Source organism: Sorex fumeus, unplaced genomic scaffold (assembly GCF_029834395.1).
Source record: "Sorex fumeus unplaced genomic scaffold, SorFum_2.1 ptg000100l, whole genome shotgun sequence".
Classification (NCBI taxonomy): domain Eukaryota; kingdom Metazoa; phylum Chordata; class Mammalia; order Eulipotyphla; family Soricidae; genus Sorex; species Sorex fumeus.
In genome coordinates this window covers 1,351,548-1,374,820 of record NW_026606157.1, presented here as the reverse complement: position 1 = coordinate 1,374,820, position 23,273 = coordinate 1,351,548, and the positions used below count along the sequence as shown (strand labels likewise).

The following is a 23,273-nucleotide window of genomic DNA, read 5'->3' as shown; positions in this document are numbered from 1 at the left end:
CTAGAGTATTGAATGTAATAAATTATTGTGAACAACTTTATAAAAATAAAAAATATTGAAGTACACAGTGGTGTGTGCATTCAGAGTGGTGTGTACATTTCTTATTGAGTCACATTAGGAACGGTGGTTTTTCAGATTGAATGACATTAGGAGGTCTATACCTTCAACTGATTTTTAGATTTTTTTTTGTCTTTTGTTTTGCTTTGTTTTGTTTTTGTCCTTACCTCGAGTGTTGGGATACTAAGGGCTTACTTCTGGCTCTGTACTCAAGGATCACTCCTGGTGGGCATCTGGGGACCCTAAGTAGTGTCGGGGACTGAACCTGGTTGGCCATACACAAGACAAGTGCCTATCTCCAATTCTCAGGAGCATTATAAAGTGTCAGCGCGGAAGGGGTGACTTTCCCAAATCCCAGAAGGCATTGACTGAGAGACTTTGGAAAGGCTCTGCACCTGTCCACCCGGGTGATGTTGTCCACAGGCCCTGTGAGATGTCCTGTGTGTATATCTTAGCATGGCTGCTCACCTGACATTTGTGACAACAGCCCACAGACCTGAACTCTGGGTAGCTTCTGAGCACGTGCTCTTCAGGCCGAGAGAGAGGACCCCGGCTCCTGAGACCTTAGTTTCCAGGACTGGGAGGAAAGAAGTGGGGTGCAAAGTGTCTGAGTAGGCTCCCTTAATGATCCCCTGGTCTTGTCACATCACCGCATCTGATAGCATATGCGCAGCCAGGCCTCAAACCAGGAATGATATTATTGTCCTCAAGATTTTCTTGGTGGGAAGGAGATTTCATTCAGATATTTTTATTCAAAATTTCAGCAAAATTTTCCAGGCAGTTTGCTTGGAGCTCGCGGGGTTGGGTGTTGAGGGAAAGGCGTCGACTCATAGTTCTGGAAAAGGGTGTGAGAGTTAATGTGGATATCTTTTCCCCCTGTTTGCATACACGGCTGTTGCTGTTTGCTCAGGATCTAAAGATGGATGTGCATGTTCCTACTTACTACCTAACCAGTCTAGCCAACTACTCGCTCCTCACCCAAGCTACTAAATAAAACAGGCGTCTGTGAGTGAGCGAGCGGGTGACTCATCCCGGAGTGTCTCCCTGCCATCCCCACGCAGTGTTTGGGATTCAGAACGATGTGGTGTGAGCAGACCCAGGATTTCCATTCCTGCGTTTCCTTTTCTTGCCAAGCACATGACCCCTGCCAACTCCATCCTTCCCTTCCGTTGCCTGCAGTTCTGCTCTGGAGCTCCTGGGAGTTTATAGAACGGGAGACTTTTAAACCTCCCCGCTCCCCCCGCCATCCCAAACGGGACAAGTATCTTAATTGAGGTCAGGCTGACAGCTATTGTGACAGCATCTTCCCCTCATCCTGCTGGCACAGGGAGAGGAGTCATACAGCAGAATGGTGTGAAACTGTGTACCCAAACAGAATCCATTGGGATAAAGCTAATGACCGGTTGGAGGCACAACGCAGTGACTCCTTTGCCAAGCTCTGTTGTTCTGCCTGGTTCCAAGCCAGATGGCAACCTGGTGGGTGAACCTTCACTTTGGCCTTTTCCCCAGCCCCCCCTCAAGTGCTGAATAAAATGCCCAGCTGTCCCTTCTCAGGCAGGAACTATCCTGTGGAAACAAATAATTGTCCTCACTAGTTCTTGGTATTTTTTTTTATGATTTTGTGTAGATTTATAATGATCACACCATATTGCTAGTTTCATTGCGAGTATGAAAGCATCCATTGGTTTTTATAATTCAAGAATGAAATCTATTTCACGCCCTCATTTTAAGTAGCAAAAGAGCTTCACAGGGGAAGTGGAGAGGTTTGAATTAGGTTGAGGTAGTGTAGTTCCTGCACTGCTCATAGTTATTTTGATCCCTGGAAGCACTTCCACTGAGGTTTGCATTAAAAATGGTGTTGGTACCTTTTTCTTTTTAGCTACTCCCCCCCCCCCCCCAAAAAAAAAATCATGGAACAGAAAAAAAAAGCAACCAAGGTCTCAATCAAAGAGAAAAGAGCCCACTGCTTTTGAGGTACTCCAAGTTTTTATGCCTGAAATATGCTATATTATTAATATGCCTTACCTGAATAATGCCAATAGCATTTACAGTTGCTCTGATTTGTTTTCTGGTCTCGAGTGTAGTTGGAGGTGTATGAAGAAGGAATATCAAGAAGGAATTCTGACAAAGGAACAAAGACTGGTCATTGCACAGAGCTGCTGTACAGATCCCAGCATTAATACTAGTTTTTCTTTCTGTGATTATGGTACATCACAATTTTATCATTGTTACATTGAAAGCATTGTTCTAATTTTATTCTTTGATTTTTGCTTTAAAACCTTTTGAAAGTAACAGAAAAAGTCTCAATTTTTTGATGTTGTTTCTGAGATACATAAATGTTTCTTTTTAAACCAAACTCAATTACTTTGGCAAATGGGGTATCCCCCCTTTCCAGATTTTGTTCATTATGAGAACAAAGTCCTGTATTCCCTTCCTCTCCCCCTCCTCCTCCTTCTCCTCCCCCTCCCTGTGCTCTTCCTCCTCCTCCTCCTCCCCTCCAACCTCCCCTCTTTCTCCTCCCCTTCTTCCTCTTCCTCTTTCTCCTCACCTGCTGCTGCTTAGGGCTTAGTCATGGTTCAGGGATGAGTCCTCACAGTATTTGGGATAAAGCTAATGACTGGTTGGAGGCACAAAGAAATGAGAAATATTGAGGATCACACCAGGGCCAACTGCATGCAAGGCAAGTACCTCAGCCTTCGTACCATCTCTTAGTTCCCTTTCCTGATTTCCTAAAGATTCAGTTCAAACATGTATTTGCATTTCTGTAAGACACATTACTATAAATAAATGGTTACCTTACAAATACCTCTTCCATCATGAAATAGATGAAATGAGGTAACTAATATTGTTAATACAGTTAGAGAAGGAATGATAGCCTTGCATTACAAGATTATGCAATGAAATAGGAAATTCAAAAGTAGTTTTTAAGGTGTAAAATGATTAACAAATGTAAGAGATTATGAATACTGCTAAAACAAATAACTTTTGATATTTTACTATTACAACATATTATTAATGTCTTCACAGTATTAGCTTTGGTCACCCGTGCTATGTTACACATGGGATAAATCATGGGTAAACATTTCCCTATATTTTCCCTATTCCAACCCCTTGATAATGTCCTGGATTTGCTGGTTCTTTTTTCTTTCCTTTCCTTTTTTTGGGGGAGGGTGGGGGGGTTTGGGCCATACCCAGGAATGTTCAAGACTTGCTCCTGGCTCTGCACTTAGGGATCCTGGTGGGGCTTGGGGAACCTTATGGGGTGCCAGCAGTCGAACCTGAGTTGACTGCAAATGCCCTGCCCGCCATACTATCACTCTGGCCCCTGAATCTGCTGGTTCTGAGTTTTGCCTTTTCACATTCCACAGTTCTTATAGAGAACTGTCTCTGTGTCTGGCTTATTTCACCTGGCATAATGATCACCAAGTTCATTCATATTGACACAAGGGGCAGGATTTATTTCTTACCATTGATTGAAAAATTTTTCTGTGATGTGTGTGTGAGAGAGAGAGAGGGGGAGAGAGAGGGAGAGAGAGAGAGGTGTATACACACATGCTTATTTCACATTTTCTTTGTTCTGTCATCTAAAGCTGGACACTTGGCTGTTTCTTTCCTTTGTGAATGGACCTAGGGGTGCTGCTCTTTTAGATGCTGATTTTATTCCTTTGAATCTATATTGAGAAGTGGAATTTCTGGCTCCATTTAAATTTTGCAAGGAAGTCCGTGTTATTTTTTGTATGACTGCACTGATGTAAGTGAAGTCATACTTTGTATACTCTCTCCCAACAGAGTTAAGTATTCTCTTTTCCTCCTCGCTAACACTTGTGTTCTTTTTTTTTTTCCTTCCTGTTTTTTGGACCATACCCAGCAATGTCAGGTCTCACTCTTAGCTTGTGCTCAGAGATCACTCCTCACAGTGTTCAGGGGACCATGTGGGATAGTGCGGATCAAATCCATGATGACTGTAAGGCAAGCATCCCTTGTACTGTATTATCTCTCCACCCTCTTCTTAACCTTTTTTATAGTTTTAATTCTAACAGGTATGAAGTGATATCAAGGTGTGATTTTTCATTTTCCTGATGGTTAGTGGTGATGAACATCTTTTTCTTAATCTGATGGTCATTTGTATATTATCATTGAAAACAATATATTTAGCTTGCATGTATTTTGGTTATTGATGTCTCATCAGATACATGGTTTGCAAAGATAATTTCCTTTGCTACCATATGCCAGGGATATTTTACCTCTGCTTGAATGCTCAGCCCAGTCCAGGAGGACCAACCCTGCTTATGGGAGACTTTTAAATGCCTCGATTCATTTGCTTCTTATAGCAAGCTTCATTTGTGTTGATTCTCTATTAACTTTGTATCTCAGACTCATTTCTAGGTCTCTATCTTGCTTGCATGGTGAAAAGCTTAAATAAGAAAAGGGAAAGTATTTGAAGTCACAGAGGAGAGAGGAAAAGTGATTTGAGCATGCATACAAGTAGGAGGGAAAGAAAATATTTATTCACAAAGCTGCAAACCTTGTGCAGGCATATCTTGTTTTGTTTATAGCTCTCTGCACTGCCTAGCATTGAACCTATCTAGAAAACATTTATTGGATGAGTGTTCTGGGGACACACTGAATTGTCTGCTGAGGCTGGAGAGCCACTTTTATGGGACCTTCTAAGGACTGGAATCACTTTGGTTTTGTTTTTTGCTGTAATCCATATTTTTTTTTCTGGATAAATTACTTGGGTTAGTAGAATTGAGGTGCTGGTGTTAATTTTGTGGACTCTTGAATGTGTATCTAAGAATTTAGTCCTGGAATACCCTTTCTCTGAATCCTATCAATCGTATCACCTCCTAACTCCCCCTTTCTCCCCACCACACATACACCTCACTGGTTCTAGAAGCCCCCTGGGGGCAGTATCACCTACTCAGGGAAAGACTGGGTTAGTGTATAGAGCCAGGCTTGTTTATTAAGGACAGTTGCTCCTGCCAGCTCGCAACTGATGCGGAGTTGGAATTAGGGCAGGCCCTGGCAAAGGCTTACCCAGCACCACAGTGACAGGTGTGTCCTCTCCAGGTGGAGATCACTGTCACTCTTGGCTCCCTGCCTTTTCCTTATCTGTATCCAGGTACACAGTGGGCTTCAAAAGATAGAGTCCAATTCGCTAGGTGATTGTCCTCAGCAGGAGGAAGCAGGCAAGTTATCATGTGAAATCCTGGATGTAGCAGGCAGGAGGCCAGACTTGAGACTTGAGGTGCCTGAAATGTGAACATCCTCCGGTAACAGATTGGTTTTCCTTAGATGAATTGCTGTGGTCAGTCTTCATTTTGTTTACCTGGGGAATGAATTCTTTTAGGCTTGCTGGTGTCTGAAACCGCCACTAAAATCCGTGATTTGGGAAATGTAGAAAACACAGAGGAATAACCACCCATAGCCTATGTAAAGGTAATCCCTTATTATGCTTGTCTTTGATTTTACTGATCAGCACGGTGTTACATATTGCCATGATGAGAATTGTTCTCCTCCCACTCTTATATTATGCATTTTCTCTTTGTTATGATCTTTAATTCCCTGCTACTAGTATGGCTAAGTCCAGAAAGAGTGGAAGAGGTAAATGAGAGATTTTTTTTTTACGTTTCTTAAAAGGAGATTATTTGGGATTGAATCAATTGTACATCCTAGAAAATATAATTATAGTGTATAATCTAGTCTTCTAACAAATGGCTATTGAATACCTTAATATGCCGGTACTTTAGAAACAGTGGTGAACAAAGTCTATTTTCTGCTCTTGAACTTTCTCTCTAGGGGAGGTAATAGAAAAGCAAGGAAGAAATTTAATAAATCATATGTGAATGCCATCAATATAAGTGCTACAGTAAGATATTCTTTTGAAAATGCATTCAATGGAGCATGTAGTGTTAGAAACCAGAATTTAAAAAAGAAAATAAGGGCTAGAGTGATATTACAGTGAGAGGGCATTTGTCTTACACACCTGAGTTTCATCCCTGGCAAACCATACGGTTTGAGCATCACTTGGAGTAATTCCTGAACATTGGCATGAGTGTCCAAAATTCCATACCCCCCCGAATAAAATTCTTTTAATATTTTTTGCATTTTGGGTCATACCCGGTGATGCACATTGGTTACTCCTGGCTCCTGCACTCAGGAATTACTCCTGGTGGTGCTTGGGGGACCCTATGGGATGTTGGGAATCAAACCTGGGTTGGCCAAGTGCAGGGCAAATGCCCTTCTCGCTGTGCTATCACTCCAGCCTCTAAAATTCTTAAAAAATAAAATATTCTGTCCAGTACTTGTATTTTATGGGAACCTAAAGAAATGGATCTAAGAAAAATGACTCATGTACTAAAGGACTTTTACATTGCAGTGCCTCAAATCTCAGTGTTTCTTATGCTAACTTCCACAAGAAACTAAGGCATATCCTAAATAATCAAGTAATATGTCATGGCAACAGTGAAAGCAGTGTAGTTCAGATATGTTCCGCATTTTCAAAAGACACAAGGATAGCTTTCAGAAATTTGGTTAAGTAAGCCTTCAATTCCACCTAGTATCAGTTGTCTTAGTGTTTGCTTTTATTGGGATTTTGGCATTAATATTCGCAAGGACATGAAATGCTGATTGAAACGAAGATGATGTGTTTTCATATTTTAGGTTGGCAAGTGTCAGAGTTATATTCCATCATAAAATCTCGGAGACTTTATCTGCATTTCTTCCTTTTGCCTCAAAACATTTTTCCATATTCCTGCAAGAAAGAAAAACAGAGAAAAGAAAAAGCTTAGATCCTTGGATACATTGGGTATTATCTTCACCTGCCATGAAAATTGCAGCAGAATAAACTGTCGTATTCAGTCGTTTCATTGAAACTATCATGATATATTTTATTTTGTTTGGTAGCAGATGCAGGAGATGATAACTTGTTTATACCTTGTTTGAGTTTTGCAGTTCCAGAGTGAAAAAAAATACCAGGAAAATTGTGGAATCACTCTCCCCAGAGATCTTTAAGAAAAGGTGTTCATACACTTTAAGTACATGAAATTGCTTGTGTAAAATTTTGTGTCCTACTTTAAAAAAGCAAGAGGTGTAAAAACCCAGCCTTACAAAATTGATATTATTAAGAGTTATTTGTTTTCTAATTTTGTCAATTTAGTTTTCCCACTAGGTGAATTGATTTGATACTAAACTAATGCAATTGTGAGTGTTTGACTTATGAATATTGCTTACATAAGACCTTGATTTATATTTGGGAAACAATTGCAGTTTTCAAAACATGCCTGCATTGTCTCATTTGAGCCTTAGTGATCTTACGGGACATGGCTAGCATTTTAATTATCCCCATTGCTGATGAAGAATCTGAAGGTGAAGTATTATAAAGCTTTCTGGTGATTTGAGTTCAGTGGTAGAGTTTGTCACAGACTTTTTTTTTTTTCAGCTTATTTTAGTTTGGGGACCACACCCTGCAGCACTCAGGGTTTGGTCCTAGCTCTTTTCAGGGATCATTCCTTTGGGATTCTGTATGTGTGTGTGTGGGGGGGGGGGGGTTGCGGGGGGAGGGAGGAGCATGTAGGGTGCCTGGAATTGAACCCAGGTTGGCCATGTGCAAGGCAAGTACTCTCCCTACAGTGCTATCTCTCTGGCCCTATCACAAACCTTTTTATAGCTAAAATTTTGCTCTTTTAATATATGTGGAGCACTAGACTTGTTTTTTTAATTTTTATTAGTGAAACACCATGAGGTACAGTTGTATACTTACAAATTTTTGTGCTTGGGTTTCAGTTATACAATGATCAAGTACCCATCCCGCCACCCATTCTCCACTACTACTGATCCCAGTATCCCTCCCACCCTCCATCCCCCCACCCCACCCTGCCTCTTTGGCAGGGCATTCTCTTTTGTTCTCTCTCTCTCTCTCTCTCTCTCTCTCTCTCTCTCTCTCTCTCTCTCTCTCTCTCTCTCTCCTTTTGGGTCCTGTACTTTGCAAAAGAGGCATTGAGTCGCAGTCATGTTTGGTCTATAGTCTACTTTCAGCATGCTTCTCCCATCCTGGGAGGATCCTCCCAACACCCTTCATTTGGTGCTCCCTTCTCTATCTGAGCTGCCTTTTCCCCTAGCGTTTGCGGCTGGCCTCCAAGCTATGACGTAAACCTCCTGGTATTTATCTTGGGTATTCTTGGGTGTTAGTCTCCTATTTTGTTATTTTATGTTCCCCAGATGAATGCAATCTTTCTATGTCTATCCCTCTCTTTCTCATTTCGCTTAGCATGATACTTTCTATGTAGTACCACTTGTATGTAAATTTTATGACTTCATCTTTTCTAACAGCTACATAGTACTCCATTGTGTAGATGTACCAAAGTTTCTTTAACCAGTCATCTGTTCTTGGGCACTCAGGTTTTTTCCAGATTCTGGCTATTGTAAAGAGTGCAGCAGTGAACAAACAAGTACAGATGTCACTCCGACTATATTTTTTTTTGCCTCTCTGGGATATATTCCCAGGAGTGGTATTGCTGGGTCAAATGGGAGCTCAATTTCTAATTTTTTGAGAATCGTCCATACTGTTTTCCAAAAGGACTGAACCATTCAGCCTTCCCACCAGCAATGAAGGAGGGCCCCTTTCTCACCACATCCACGCCAACACTGGTTGCTTTTGTTCTTTTGGATGTGGGCCAGTCTCTGTGGTGTGAAATGATATCTCTTTGTTGCTTTGATCTACATCTCCCTGATGATTAATGATGTAGAGCATTTTCTCATGTGCCTCTTAGCCATTCGGATTTCTTCTTTGAGAAAGTTTCTGTTCATTTTGTCGCCCCATTTTTTGATGGGGTTGGATGTTTTCTTCTTGTGGAGTTCAACCAGTACTTTGTATACCCTTGATATCAACCCCTTGTCAGATGCGTATTGGGTGAACATATCCTTTCCCATTCTGTAAACTGTCTTTGTATTTTGGTTACTTTTTTTTTTTTTTTTTTGAGAAGCAGAAGCTTCTTAGTTTAAGATTGTCCTGTTTGTCTATCTCTGTTTTCACTTGCTCGGCCAGTGGTGTGACATCTTTGAAGATACCATTAGCTTCAGTGTCATGGAGGGGTTTGTCAACTTTGTCTTCAGTGTACCTTATGGATTCCGGTCTAATGTTGAGGTCTTTAATCCATTTTGATCTTACTTTTGTACTTGGTGTTAGGCAGAGATCTGAGCCCACTTTTTTGCATGTAACTGTCTAGTTTTGCCAGCACAATTTGTTAAAGAGGTTTTCCTTGCTCCACTTCACATTTCTTGCCCCCTTATCAAAGATTAGATGATCATATGTTTGGCGGGAGATGTTAGTATATTCAACCCTTTTCCATTGGTCTGCAGGTCTGCCTTTGTTCCAGTACCATGCTGTTTTAATTATTACTGCTTTGTAGTAGAGTTTGAAGTTAGGGAGGTTTATTTCTCCCATTTTCTTTTTCCCAAAAATTGCTTTAGCTATTCGTGGGGGCTTATTGTTCCATATGAATTTCAGGAGTGTTTGTGGAACATTAGACTTTTTACTAGACTTTTTTGGGGGGAGGTTTGGGTTTTAGGTCACACTCAGCAATGGGTTATTTCTGGCTCTATCTTTGCACTCAGGAACTATTCCTGGCGGTGCTTGAGGAACCACATGGGACGCTAAGGATAAAACTCTGGTCAGTCATATACAAGGCAAGCACCTTACCTGCTGTACTGTCTCTCCAGACCCCAGACTTTTTTTCTTTAACGAGTTTTTATTTTTAAATCTGTAAAACAGTGTTTTGTCAGATCTTTTGGACTCATATCTGTGGGCCATTTATTTCTCCTTCCTGCAAGCTTAATGAGAACAGGGGAGGAGAAAATTTATTTGTGGCACTTTCCAAGTTTTGTCTAATCAGTTGCCACTTTCATAATAATGCAGTGTTGGAAATGACATTTGGGAATTCTTAGATCAACTCAAAAATGCTTTTTTAAATAAAATTACCAACGTGATTTTACTGAACTAATTTGTTGCTCATAAGGTCATGTGGTTTGAGGTTAATATTGGTTACATTTTCAGGAAGCAGGGAGTTATTTTGTTACATATAATCACATTAACTACATATATGCCTTATCCACTTTGGTTGAGCACTGATAAATACACATAACAGAGATCCCCAAACTAATTTGAAGAAAACATTGCTAGGAACCTACTTTTTTTTTTTATGAGCAAATAGAAAAACGTCCACCCAGTTCGTCTGGAGTCATTAATGCCCATGCTGAAGAGGTCCAGCCTCCATGTGGGCGCTATCACCCACTTTAGGAAATACTGAATTAACAAGAAACCAAATTAAAATCAGCTCATTAGGCCTTAGATCGGAGCCACAGGTTTTGTAGGGTAAGTTTTTAAAACTTTAAAACTTATTAACTTTAAGTTAATAGGACCAAATGAGCACAGTAAATAAAATCTTGGAAGAAAAAGCAGATCTATTATTGACTTACTACATTTACTGCATATACAGTACGTACTCCCTATGGAGTATTTACAGGTGTTGGAAAAGAACAAAGAAGAAAATAGTGCCTAGTACATAATGCTTAAACTTGAGTATGTTTTGGACAAAAGGAGTGATTTTAGAGGGGAGTAGTGAGTCCAGCACTGGAGTGACTTAATTCAGTATGAAGAGTACAGGGGAGTAAGAGTTTGTGTGATGGGGAAGAGTGGTTAGTGTTTGATTACCTAGACGGTAAAGGACCTCGAGTTCCAAAGAAGTATGAATAGTTCTCAAAGGAAGGGATTGCAGAGCTCTTTTATACCAGCACTTTTGTTTTCCAGTTAAGGGAACCAAAGGGGTTAGTCAGATTAGTTAATAGAAGAACTGAGACTGGAACCTGGATTTCTTGATAGTTTGTTTGGTAACGTGCTTCCATGATCTTTGTAGGATGTTTTTGTTTGGTTCTGCTAGAGAAGGCAGCACAGTAAAAGCTTTGCTTATTCCACAGTCTAAGAAAAAGGATGAAAGGGGTAAGTTATTTGAAATAGGAGAGCAAATGAAGCTTATTTTGATAATTCAGGCGTGGGGTAAAGCAAACTGAAAGATACCAAGGAATCAATAGTGACTAGAGTTTCATGCTGGGTCTTGAGGAGGAAGAAGCAACATTAAAGCAAATGAGTAAATTTGTAAAGTAAACTTGTTCAATTTTGACTGAATAAATTAAGACAGCAAGAAGTGTTTTATGAGGCAGATAAGGATATGGGCCTTGTACTCTTAAGTTATACTTCACAGGTAATGAGAATGACTTGTAGAATAGCATGCAATATTTCTCTTTTCTCACAGTGCAAATCATGGGCATTTGATTCTAGAAAATCTCCCTCATTTAAGAAAAATGTTTTCTGTTAGAACTTTCACTGGATGAAACATCTGGCTAACAAACTGGTGTGGGCAAGCTTGCCTCTAAAAAACCTTTCATTGGTCATCTTGTGTAATGTATGATTCTTCTTTTTTTTTAAAAAATGAACTATCAGTGGATGTATAGCACCATGTACACCTTGGCATTATGAAAGATGGTATTATAGCCATGGTCCAAATGACTTTATGATGTGATCACATTTATTGTTACCATTATATTTCAGTTGAGTAACATGAAATAGTTTCATTTGTGCAATACATTTGTACAAGTCATAAATATGTATTTTTAAACTTCTTTGTGGGGGTGAAACCAAATGTAATGACTGTGGATGTTTCTTATAAGAATGAACCTTAGCTACCTATATGGTCCTCATCTATATGGTTTGTAAGATTTTTTAATTGGAACAGCATCTTAGTTTTCCCTTTCTTTTGATACCTTTTCTAATATATTTATTAATTCCTTTACTTAAAAGAAAAAAATGTGTTTGGCCAGATGCAGTGGTGTTCAGAGCTTTCTGAAGAGCCTCCGGGCTCTTAGAGGTCTCAGAGGACCAGATAAAGTACCAGAGCTTGACCCCAGATGTTCTGTGTGCAAGGCAAGCAACTTACCCACTGTACTGTCTCTGGCATGAAAGATATTTTAAAATATTTATTAACTTTGTCCATTTATTACCAGTTAATTTAAACATTTGGTTCTAGATTTTCCTGTTGCCTGTTTTTCTGCATTCATAATTTGGCATTTTAATTATTTGCTTAAATTTGAATCCAAGTTTTGCTTCTTCATAGTTAAATTTGCAAATTATTCATCTTTTCTACGTTTCAGTGTTCTCTGTTTTGGGGCTATGCCCGTCAGTGCTCAGAGCTAACTCCTGGCTCTGTGTTTTGTGATCACTATTGTCAGGGCTTGGTGCTGAAATGTTGCTGGGGATTGAACCCAGGTTGGCTGTGTGCAAGACAAGTGACTTACTCCAGCCCCTTAAAATTCTCATCTTAAAATAAGAACTGTACTATTACCTAATGGACTTGGTGTTGATAATTAAATTGTCACATTTGTCAAGTAGTGGAAGAAGAGCTTTGTACATGACAAAATAATCTGGTGATCAGATATTAGCTGATGTCACTGGTACGTATCTGTTTCATTCACACTGCTGTTCACGATTCATCCTTCTGTACCTTGGATCTAGAGTGGCATCTGCAAAATTCAGTTAATGTGTTAATAACTGATTGAATTGGGTACCTTACGGGGTAGAGTCTGAAGGTGCCACAGAGTGTCATAGAGTGAAATGGGAAAAAGGCAGCTGTTATTTTATAAGTACTGTTGTCACATTCACTCAGCTTCAGTGGGGGTGAAAATTTCCATAGCCACTAAGACTTATTATTACTGATCTCAACCTGGTGTCGTAAAGAAACCATTTTGGCCAATGAGTGTTAGGAGTGACTAATAGGATCCCAGTGGCTTTTACATAAAAAAAAAATACATGCTCACCAAACACCTCTGTTGCTTATATATGACAGAATGAAAGACAAGGCAGGTGCAGATGCCTGAGTGAACTACATGGTTGGGACCTGCCTTAGTTGGATGGAGAAGACAGTTTCCCCCTTCCCTCCTCCCCCCCCGCCCCCGCATGGCAATATATTTCTAGTCTTAATCCCCTGGCTGCCAAGTGGCCGCATCCAGATTTTCTTGGTGCCTGTACTGGCCATGGACCAGAGAACCTTGAGTCACTCACTGAGTGGGCTTGTGTCTCAGTTTGCAGATGGAAACTCTCTGACTTCCAGCTCAAGATGAGTAACCGTGTTACTGACCGGTGGGAGGTGCACACTGCATTGTCCTCTTGGAGTTCACATAAGAAGCGCAAATTCAAAAGTGTAGATAGTATGTGTTTTAAAACACTTGCCTGAGAGCAAGATCCTGGCCCTTATGAACTTGAAGCCCTCTAGCCTGTGAAGAACACTGTTCACATCCCTCATCCGGGTGGGTTCTCTCAGGGGGGCACCCGCTTCTGCTTGGGAATCACCTGAGAACTGATCGCTGATGTTCACTTTCTTTGCTGCCCCTTTGAACATATGAAGTCTCTAAAACTGCAGTTTGAAAGAAAAAGAGTTTTTCCCCGCTTTTCCTGTCATTACTAGTCCATGTAGATGTGCAGGATTTAATGGTTTTGGGACATCATGATTCATTAACTACTCTCTCTCTCGCTACAAGGGAGGTATTTTTTTTTAATATTTTTTTTTATTTTATTGACTCACCATGAGAGCATTACAAAGCTATTCATGATTGGGTTCCAACACCCAGCCCTCCACCAGTGTAATTTCCCAGCACCAGTGTCCCCAGTTTCCCTTCTGTGCCCCCAGATCAGCCCCCACCCCAGCCTGTCTCTATGACAGGCACATCTCTTCTCTCTCTTTCTTTCTCTTTTTCTTTCATTTTAGGCATTATGGTTTGCAATGATGGAGTTGCTGAGAGGTTATTATGTATATCCCTTTACCTATTTTGAACACTCAGTTTTTGTTCAGAGTAGTCATAATGGGTCTTCTTCTACCTTAACTCCCCTCCACCTTCACACCCTTGTGGTAATTTCCAACCATTGACCAGTCTTCCTGACTTGTTTCAAGGGAGGTATTTCTATTTGACCTACCTGGAAACAGACTCAGGTTGATGAGTACTTACTCTAATGCCAGTTCATAAGTACTTATAAGTACTGTGTGACCTAAAGTCACACAGTCAATGTCAAAGCTGGTTTTCTGGTTTTTGTTTCTGTTTTGGGGTCACAGCCAGTGGTCTTCTGGAGCTATATCTGACTTACAGCTCAGGGTACTCTCCCAAAGGTGCTCAGGGGACCCTGCAGTGCTGGGGATTGAACCCAGGCCTCCTGTCTGTGATGCCTACACTGTAGGTCTTTGAGCCATTCCCCCAGCACCAGGCAAAACTGTTTCAAACTTGGGAAAATAGTCTCACTCATTAGTTTATACTGGTTTCATGGTCTCTGATGGGAGTTTGTAATCATACTATGTGACGCTTCCCTTCTGGTCCCTTTTGTGCCTCAGAAACTTCCTCATCTTCCTCTTTAGTTCATTCATATGTGCATTTGTGTCTGGTAACTCTTAAGTGCCCTTCACCTTTCGTTCATTAGTAGGAATATAGAATTCGTGCAATAAGATTCTGCAGCTTGTTCTCCCCCCCCCCCCCCCTGCATGGCAATATTTCTAATCTTATCAAATTCTTTTAGTATGACTTTTACCTTCAGCTCTATCTACTAAATCATCTCAGGGTAACATCATGGTAGCATTGAAGGACTGCTGTATGCATGAAAATACTTTAGTGGGAAAAATGCAAGTACTCCCCAAAGGAAAACCATGTTAATTTTTAAAAGCTCATTATATAACATCTAAAATGAGCTCCAGGGACTTTGAGTCTCTTTGTTCACATTTGCAGAAATAGTACAGGGATTAATACAGTCACCTTGCCTGCAGCCAATTTCAGTTTCATCTCTTCACCTCTAGCACCCTGTATTGTACCCTGAGTACTACCCTGAGCACAGAGTCTGGAATAACCCTTGAGAGCCACCAGGTGTGACCCAGTCCCCACCCTCCTGTCTGTTTACTAACTAGTCCTGTGTTCAAGGATTGGAAATACAGTCTGGGTCTGGGTCAAACCTGACTCCATTGTGACTTTTGCTTGCCCAGGGGACTTTGGTCATGTTTTATGACCACTTTAAGCCTAAACACGTATAAAATGGGGGTAATAATATTTGTCCCAAGATAAATATTGTAAAGGTAATGTGAACTGAGCTGTATTGACATGCTTAGTGAGAGCCAGACACAACATGCTAGTCCCATTCTAGAGGGAAGGCTTGAAAGGACCCAGGGGTCTTCTTTGTGCTGAGTTAAAGTAATCGGCATGAATGTGCCCTCGGTGGACTGAGGGTAAGAGTAAGACCGCAGTGAAGGTCTTCTGTGGTTCTCATCCCACATTGGTGGGTTCATTTCCATCACTGTTTAATTCTGTACTGAACAGACACTTGGTCAGCACCAGCTACTGGAGACACAGGGAAAAGAAGTCTGTCTCTTTAAAGCGTATAATATTTTGAAGGATTTTAAAAAATTTTTATTTCATTTTAATTTTGTTTTTTATTAAATTGCTGTGAATAACAAAGTTATTCCTTATTGAGTTTTCAGGCGTACGGTGTTGGAGCATTAGTTCTTCACTCATGCCTCTTCCTTCATCAATGTTTCCAGTTTCCCTCCCTCCCCCCAGCCTGCCTTTCTGGTGGGCAGGCACTTTTTCCTTTTTGGCACTTGTGTTTGCAGTAATGTTACTGAAAGGGTATCATACATACCGCTTCTCAATTCAGCACCCGGTTCTCATCCAGAGTGACCACGTTCCCCTGTCATTGTCCCTTCCCTGTCCTAACACCACTCCCCACACTGTGGCAAGAAACAGTTCCTGTGCCCTTCATTTCTACTCTCTTTGGGCATTTTTCTCCTACTGTGTTTCTGTATAGCCCACAAATGAGTGTGAGTATTCTGAGTCTGTTCCTCTTTCTCTTACTCAGTTCACTCAGCATGATACCCTCCAGATCCATCCATGTAGCAGCAAATCTCATGACTTTATCTTTTCTAACTGCTGTATAAGTGTTCTATTGTATATATGTACCATAGCTGCTTTTTCCAGTCATCTGTTCATGAGTACTTTGGTTGTTCCAGGTTTTGGCTCTCGTGAACAGTACTGCAATGAACACAGAAGTGCAGATGTCTTTTCTGCATTCTGTTTTGGGACACTTAGGATCTATTCCCGGGAGTGGAATTCCTGAAAACTCAATTTGTAGTTTTTTGAGGAATGTCGTATTGTTTCCAAAAACAACTGGACCAATCGACATTCCCAACAGCAGTGAAGGAGAGGTCCCTTTCCCAGTCATCCATACCAGTACTGGTTGCTGGTGTTCTGTTTGATGAGTGCCAGTCTCTGTGGTGTGAGGTGGTATCTCACGGTGTTTTGTTTTGCTTCTTCCTGGTGATTTAGTGATACAGATGATTTTTTCATGTGCCTTTTGGTCATTTGTATTTCTTTGAGGAAGTTTCTGCTCATTTCTTCTCCTCATTTTCTGTGATACTGGTTTTGTTTCTTGAATTTGGTTGGCTTCCACTTACTTGCCCATCTAATTTGGTGTGTTCCTACTGACATTTCAGTATTGAGAAATTTGGAGTTGTTGCACAGTCTTTGTTTTCCTCTACCTTATGGATTTGGGTCTGATATTGAAGTCTGTAATCCATTTTGATTTGACTTTTGTGCATGGTATTAGGAAGAGGTCTGAGGGTCTCAGTTCTTTTTTTTTCCTTCCTTCCTTCCTTCCTTCCTTCCTTCCTTCCTTCCTTCCTTCCTTCCTTCCTTCCTTTTTTGCGGTCACACCGTGCAATGTTCATGTGTTACTCCTGGCTCTGCACTTAGGAATTACTCCTGCAGATGCTCGCGGGACCATATAGGATGCTGGGATTGAACCCGGATCAGTCGCATGCAAAGCAAACGCCCTACCCGCTGTACTACTGCTCTGGCCTGAGTATTGCCATTTTGATAATGTTAATTTTCCCAATCACTGAGCAGTGTTTCCATTTCCTTATGACCTCTTTCATTTCTTTTTTTAATTAGTGAAACACCAGGAGGTATGGTTGTATCTTTCATTTCTTGAAGCAGTGTTTTGTAGCTTTCTTTGTATATATCTTTTATACTTTAATTAAGCTGATTCCTAGGTTCTTGATTTTTCTGAAGCACAATTGTGAATGAAATTATCTTTTTAATATCACTTTCTTCTATCTCACTATTTGCATATAGAAAAGTCATGGACTTTTGTGTGTTAATTTTGTAACCTGCCACTTGACCCTACAAATCTATTTTTTCTCAACAATTTTGTGGAGTCTTTAGGGTTTTCTAAATATAATACCTTGTCTTTCACAAATAGTAAGAACTTGACTTCTTCCTTCCCTCTATGAAAGCTCTTAAGTTCTTGTTCATACCTAATTGCTATGGTAAGTATTTCCAGTAAAGAGGCAAATTCTTGATAACTAACTGGTTATACAAAGGATCTCGTAGCTTCAGTGTATGCAAGGATGTCTTAGCTCATCAGAGTAGATATGTTTTCCAAATTGTCATTTCACCTTGGGAGATATTATTGGTGTTTGGTGAAAAGTGAGTCTATTACTAACTAGTATAATGGTAATAATAATAGCAGTATCATGGCTGGCTGTTGACAATGAGAATATTAGCTATTGCATATTAAACATTATATAATAGAGTCAGTTCTAGGAAGTATATACCACTTTTGTAGTTTATATAAAAGGTCAAACATATTGAATGTATATAGTGATTCAAATTGATGTATTAAGTAAATTATGCTTACCCCTGACAATAGGTTTTCAAAAGAGAAAATTTTGATGATTTGAGAAATTAACTTTCTGGATCAGGGATTAAATGTTTTCCGTTCATGTCCTTTTTTTGCCTGAGAAATTTTTACATCATCCTATACATGTGGGAATATAAAATAACTGTACAAATCAAACACTGTTTCACTATTGGTATCTTATTTTCACTAGCTTTTAATAAAGATGACACATAAATTGCACCTGGAGAGATGTACAACAGGTGTGGTGCTGGTTTTGTACATGCCAACCTGGGTTTGATCCCTGGCATTCTATAGGATCCCCAAGCCTACCAGGAATGATTCTTGAGTACAGAGCCAGGAGTAACCTCTCACCCCCCAAACCCCACCCAGGCCAAAAAATAAGAAGAAAAAGAATGACACATACATTCTTTAAACATGAATAGTAAATTTTCATTGTATTTTATAATGTCTATATTTCTAGGTCATTTACATAGCGTACACTTTGAGTATGAATCTACAATTTGTATATCTGGGTTGATTACTGTATTTAGTTGTGAGACTTGAGCAGAACACACTTTACTCAATTACAAGTAGGAAATAATTGAATATGTCTATTTTACTTATGATTAGTGGAATGTCCAGCAATAAAAACTCAGAATGGCATTGTGATTAAAAACAGGCTCTGGGGCCGTAGAGATAGTACCGTTGGCAGGGTGCTTGCCTTGCATGCAGCCTCGGTTTGATGATCTTTGGCACCTTATATGGTTTCTTGAGCCTTGCCAGGAGTGATCCCAGTGCTCAGAGCCAGGAGTAAACCTCAGGCATCACCAGGTGTGGCCCTAAAACAAAAACAAAACAAAAATAAGGTAAATGGAATAAAATAATTTCAAGGCATTTAGAGTTAGACTCTGTTGGAAATTTTAGTTGAAGTCTTAGAATATTACTTTCTTCAGTCTTTTCCAGTGTTCCTGCTGAGATAAAATCAGAAAGTTCGTTACAGTGTTCATCAGAGTAGTTAATATTTGAGAATTGCCTTTTTATTCATCTTCTCTACATATATTATTTTGAATTTATATAAAAGGAGAATAAAAAGTATAAATAAAAGGGAATGAAGTGTTTGTGTTATAAGCAAGAGCACTGATTGCATGTGTGCTGTACCCTAAAAGAAATAAATGTTTAACTTTAATTTCTTTTCCTGTGCAGGATATCCTTAACCCCTCTCTCATTGAACTGAAGTGGATAAGAACTTACTTTCATTTTTGAGGTGAGTTCATGTGTAGAAAGAGTTTATTTACTTTGTGTGTGTATGTGTGTGTGTGTGTGTGTGTGTATGTGTTTTAATTGATTTTGGTTCTGTGATTTACAATACCGTTAATGATCGTTTTCCTGTTACATAATTTCATCACTACACCCATCCCCAGTATAGCGTCCTCCCTTCAATTAATAGCAGCCTGATGCTCACTGGGAAAAAGAGCCATTTGCAGGTAATGCAGAGAACTCTTCCAGTTACCCACAAAATCTGCTCATGTGGGACAGAGGTGACATCCCCCAGCTGGGTGTGGATCTGGGTGTGGAGCTGCTGGTGCTTTTGGTAGAACTTCTTTGTGTCAGTTTATCAGCTTCTAAGATGAGTGTTGGCTCTATTTACCCTCCATATCCATGTTGTGAGATTACAAGATTCTGGCTATAAAAATGTTACATTAAGAAAAATGTATGAAACAGGAAGGAACTAATATTGTGAGCTGTCACAGTGAATGAGCAATTAGTCTCAGAGTATGTACTTTAATATACTTGTAGCCTAATGTCATGGAAGAGTAGTATGGTTTGTGGGGTGAAAATTGACAAGTCTACAAGAAGTGAAGACATAGCAGCAGAAGACACAAATGACAAATTAAACCAATTAGATGTTCTTGAAGGCATTTGAATTTTTAGAACTATTTTCTTATTACTAGGGAATAGTTTAAAATCATCAACCCATGGGGGCTGGAGCGATAGCGCAGTGGGTAGGGTGTTTACCTTGCACGTGCATCCCGTATGATCCCCTGAGCACCGCCAGGAATAATTCCTGGATGCAGAGCCAGGAGTAACCCCTGTGCTTCACCGGGTGTGACCCAAAAAGCAAAAAATAATAATAATAATAAAAAAATAAAATCATCAACCTAGAGATCATTAAGAATGTCTTTTCCATGTGAAACCTGTTTGTTATTTTCAGCAAGTGTGTGTGGGGTGTGGGGGGTGCAGGCATAGAACACAGGGACTCCTGTGTGAGGGGGTGCAGTATATCTCAGAGCCATATCCCTGGCCTCATTTGCAGTATTTTTATATTCAGTATTTTATATCATCTAGTCATTTTTTAAAAAAGAGATTTTGGTTTTTGGACCATACCTGGTGGTGGTGCTTAGGAAAGGGGTGGGGGGCGGGAACAGGTGGGGTGGGTGGTACCAACATGACCCTGAGCTTTCCACATGCAAACAAGCTCATTCATCCTTTGAGCTAAATACCTGGCCTGTTTCTTACATTCTTGTTGAAGAAAAATAGTTAGTGTTTGTTTTACTGAGCAATACTCAGGGATTACTTCTGCTGCATGCTCAGAGATCGCTCCTGGCAGTGCTTGGGGGAAAATACATGGTAACTGGGATAGGATCAGAGTCAGCCTGTTGCAAGGCAAGTACTTTAACCCCTGTGGGTATCTCTCGGTGGAAGACAAATATTGTCTGGATTTTCCCTTCTCAAGTTTAGCCATTCCTCTGGATGCCTGTGAGTGCACAGAGAGCAGTACATTGGAATCCCTGTTTCTTCTAATTCCATCATTTCCCCCTTTTAACCTCCTTTATTTCTCTTGTTCTTGACTTTGCCAAGCATATGTTGAGTTTTTCTCACATCTTTATTCTTGCTGTCCTAAAATGTATACCTACCTTTCTTTTGTTAGGTGTGGGGAGGATTTGGGCCACACCTTGCAGTGTGTGCTTGGGGGCTTCTCTTGGCTTAGCGTCACTTTTGGCAGGTCTCGGAGACAGTGTATGGTGCTGGGGATGGAATTTAGGTTGGCTGCGTTCAATGCCAGCACCTTAAATCTTGTACTGTTATCTCTGGTTCTCTTATACCTGCACTTTTAAAAGGTGCCAGGGTAGTATTAATTAAATGTGATTAGGAACTGTATCTTCTTCCAATAATTGTTTTGTATGGGCTGGAGCGATAGCACAGAGGTAGGGCGTTCGCCTTACAAGCGGCCAACATGGCCGACCGGAGTTCGATTCCTCCGCCCCTCTCGGAGAGCCCCGCAAGCTACCGAGAGTATTCGATATGCCAGACACAGTAACAACAAAGTCTCCAATGGAGACGTTACTAGGCCCGCTGGAGCATTGATCTGTATCTCCAGGAAAGAAACCAGGGCCAGATGAAAGTGGCATGGCTCTCTTCCTCTCCTGTCAGGGGGATGGGATTTGATTGTAGCGTGGACATCCTCTCCAGTGGGATAGCTTGGTCGGCTACTAATTTCTAATGTCGCAGTTGGTCATCATTTCTGTGTTTCCAGCTAGAAGAAAATGTTACCTTTCTCTTAGGCAAGTTGCTCACTCCGTCCCCTGCTAATTGACTGAGGGGGCTGTTCAGGCCCTTCTCTAGTGATTCATGACCTCACTTTTCATCATCAGAGCTGGCTCAACAGTTTTAATTCTCCTGAGGCCACACTAACCTCTAATTTATTGCTTTCCTGAGTCATCTAGCAACTGCATTTGTTTCTTTTTACACAAATTGCAAATCACATTCTTTTGTAACATTAAGAAATGTTGTTTCTTACCTAGTAAACAATGAGCTGATTTCTTTGGTCTTTAAAAAAAATAATTGACCCGTAGGAAGAAACAGTTGTAGGAGGCTTTGACCAATGCTTTTTCATTTAGATGGTGTAGAATGTAGCAGAAAGTCCTGGGTTCATAGTCTTTACCAACTATTACTTGGAAATATTTTGGTTATATATTTTCTTTGTGCCTCACAATTTATGATTGTTAAAGGGGTATTGGAGTACTAGATAATATAATTATTAGGTTTAAATGAGATTGTATATAGAAAGTGCCTAGAGAAACATATAAGAACATTTAAAATATATTTGTACCCCATATTCATAGCAGTCTTCAACAGATCACTGAATAAGCTATGGTACATGTACTCAATGGATTGGTACACAGCCATTAGAAAGGTGAAATTATATCTTTTGATGCAAAATGGGTAGAATATGATTTTATTTGGTTCTGTAAAATAAGAAAGTAAAATATAGTTTCCAGATCATTTTACTCATATGTGGGTTATAAATAACTAAAACAAATAAATTGGCAAAAACACCAAAATGAACTCAGACTCAGGTGGAAACCATGGTTGTTACTGCAAAGAAAGGAGACAGGGTGGAAAGAATGGACAGAGAAGTCATTTTATTTATTTATTTGTTAATTTTTTTTTTTTTGGTACCCAGCGATGCTCAGGGGTTACTCCTGGCTCTGCACTCAAAAATGACTCCTGGTGGTGCTTGGGGGATCATATGGGATGCTGGGAATAGAACCCGGGTTGGCCGAGTGCAAGGCAAATGCCCTACCCGCTCCAGCCCCCAGAGAAGTCATTTTAATAGTGGAAAGACACTAGAACTTTAATAGTAGGAGTGATAAGGCTTATATACACACTGTCACTGTCACTGTCCTCCTGTTGTTCATCGATTTGCTCGAGCGGGCCCAATAACGTCTCCATTGGAGACTTTGTTGTTACTGTGTTTGGCATATCGAATACATCACGGATAGCTTGCCAGGCTCTGCCATGCAGGTGAGATACTCTTGGTAGCTTGCCAGGCTGAGGTGTATATATTTGCAGTGTCCCTATAATTCCCTAATATCATAAACCAATGATAATCAATGCCTAACACAGCATGGTTTATACAGTATCACTGTCACTGTCACTGTCCTCCCGTTGTTCATTGATTTGCTCCAGCAGGCACCAGTAACATCTCACAACAAATTGTGAGACTTGTTGTTACTGTTTTTGGCATATTGAATACGTCACGGGTAGCTTGCCAGGCTTTGCTGTGCGGGTGAGATACTCTCGGTAGCTTGCTGGGCTCTCTGAGAGGAGTGGAGAAATTGAACCTGGGTTGCCCGTGTGCAAGGCAAATGCCTTACCGGCTGTGCTATCTGTCGCTCCAGCACAGTTTATACTATATACATTGAGTAATTACTGTAATGGCTGGTTTCTCCTCATTATTATTATTGGCTTTATTATGTGGTAAAAATCTAAAGGAATGCACGAGAGAGCTTCACAAACAAGCTGGTTGATACAAGTCTTGTTTTTTTTCTGTAGATCACCTTGAGAAATTTTGTATGCTTCTGGGTTTTTAACTCCACATTCATCTTTGTTAAGGTTACAAAGTCCAGGTCTAGAGATGGGTGAGTCCAGCTGTCTGGGATTATCCTGTAGATAG

General features: G+C 40.3%; 1 protein-coding gene across 2 annotated transcripts in view; it reads left to right on the top strand.

Moving 5' to 3' along the window:
- EPS8 (epidermal growth factor receptor pathway substrate 8) overlaps positions 1-23,273 on the top strand; it is a 183,396-nt gene that overhangs the window by 31,282 nt on the left and 128,841 nt on the right. For both annotated transcript variants that reach the window (XM_056134555.1, XM_056134553.1), the window contains exon 2: positions 19,019-19,079. The gene's annotated coding sequence lies outside the window, so the exon portion shown is untranslated. The remainder of the gene's footprint in view (positions 1-19,018; positions 19,080-23,273) is intronic.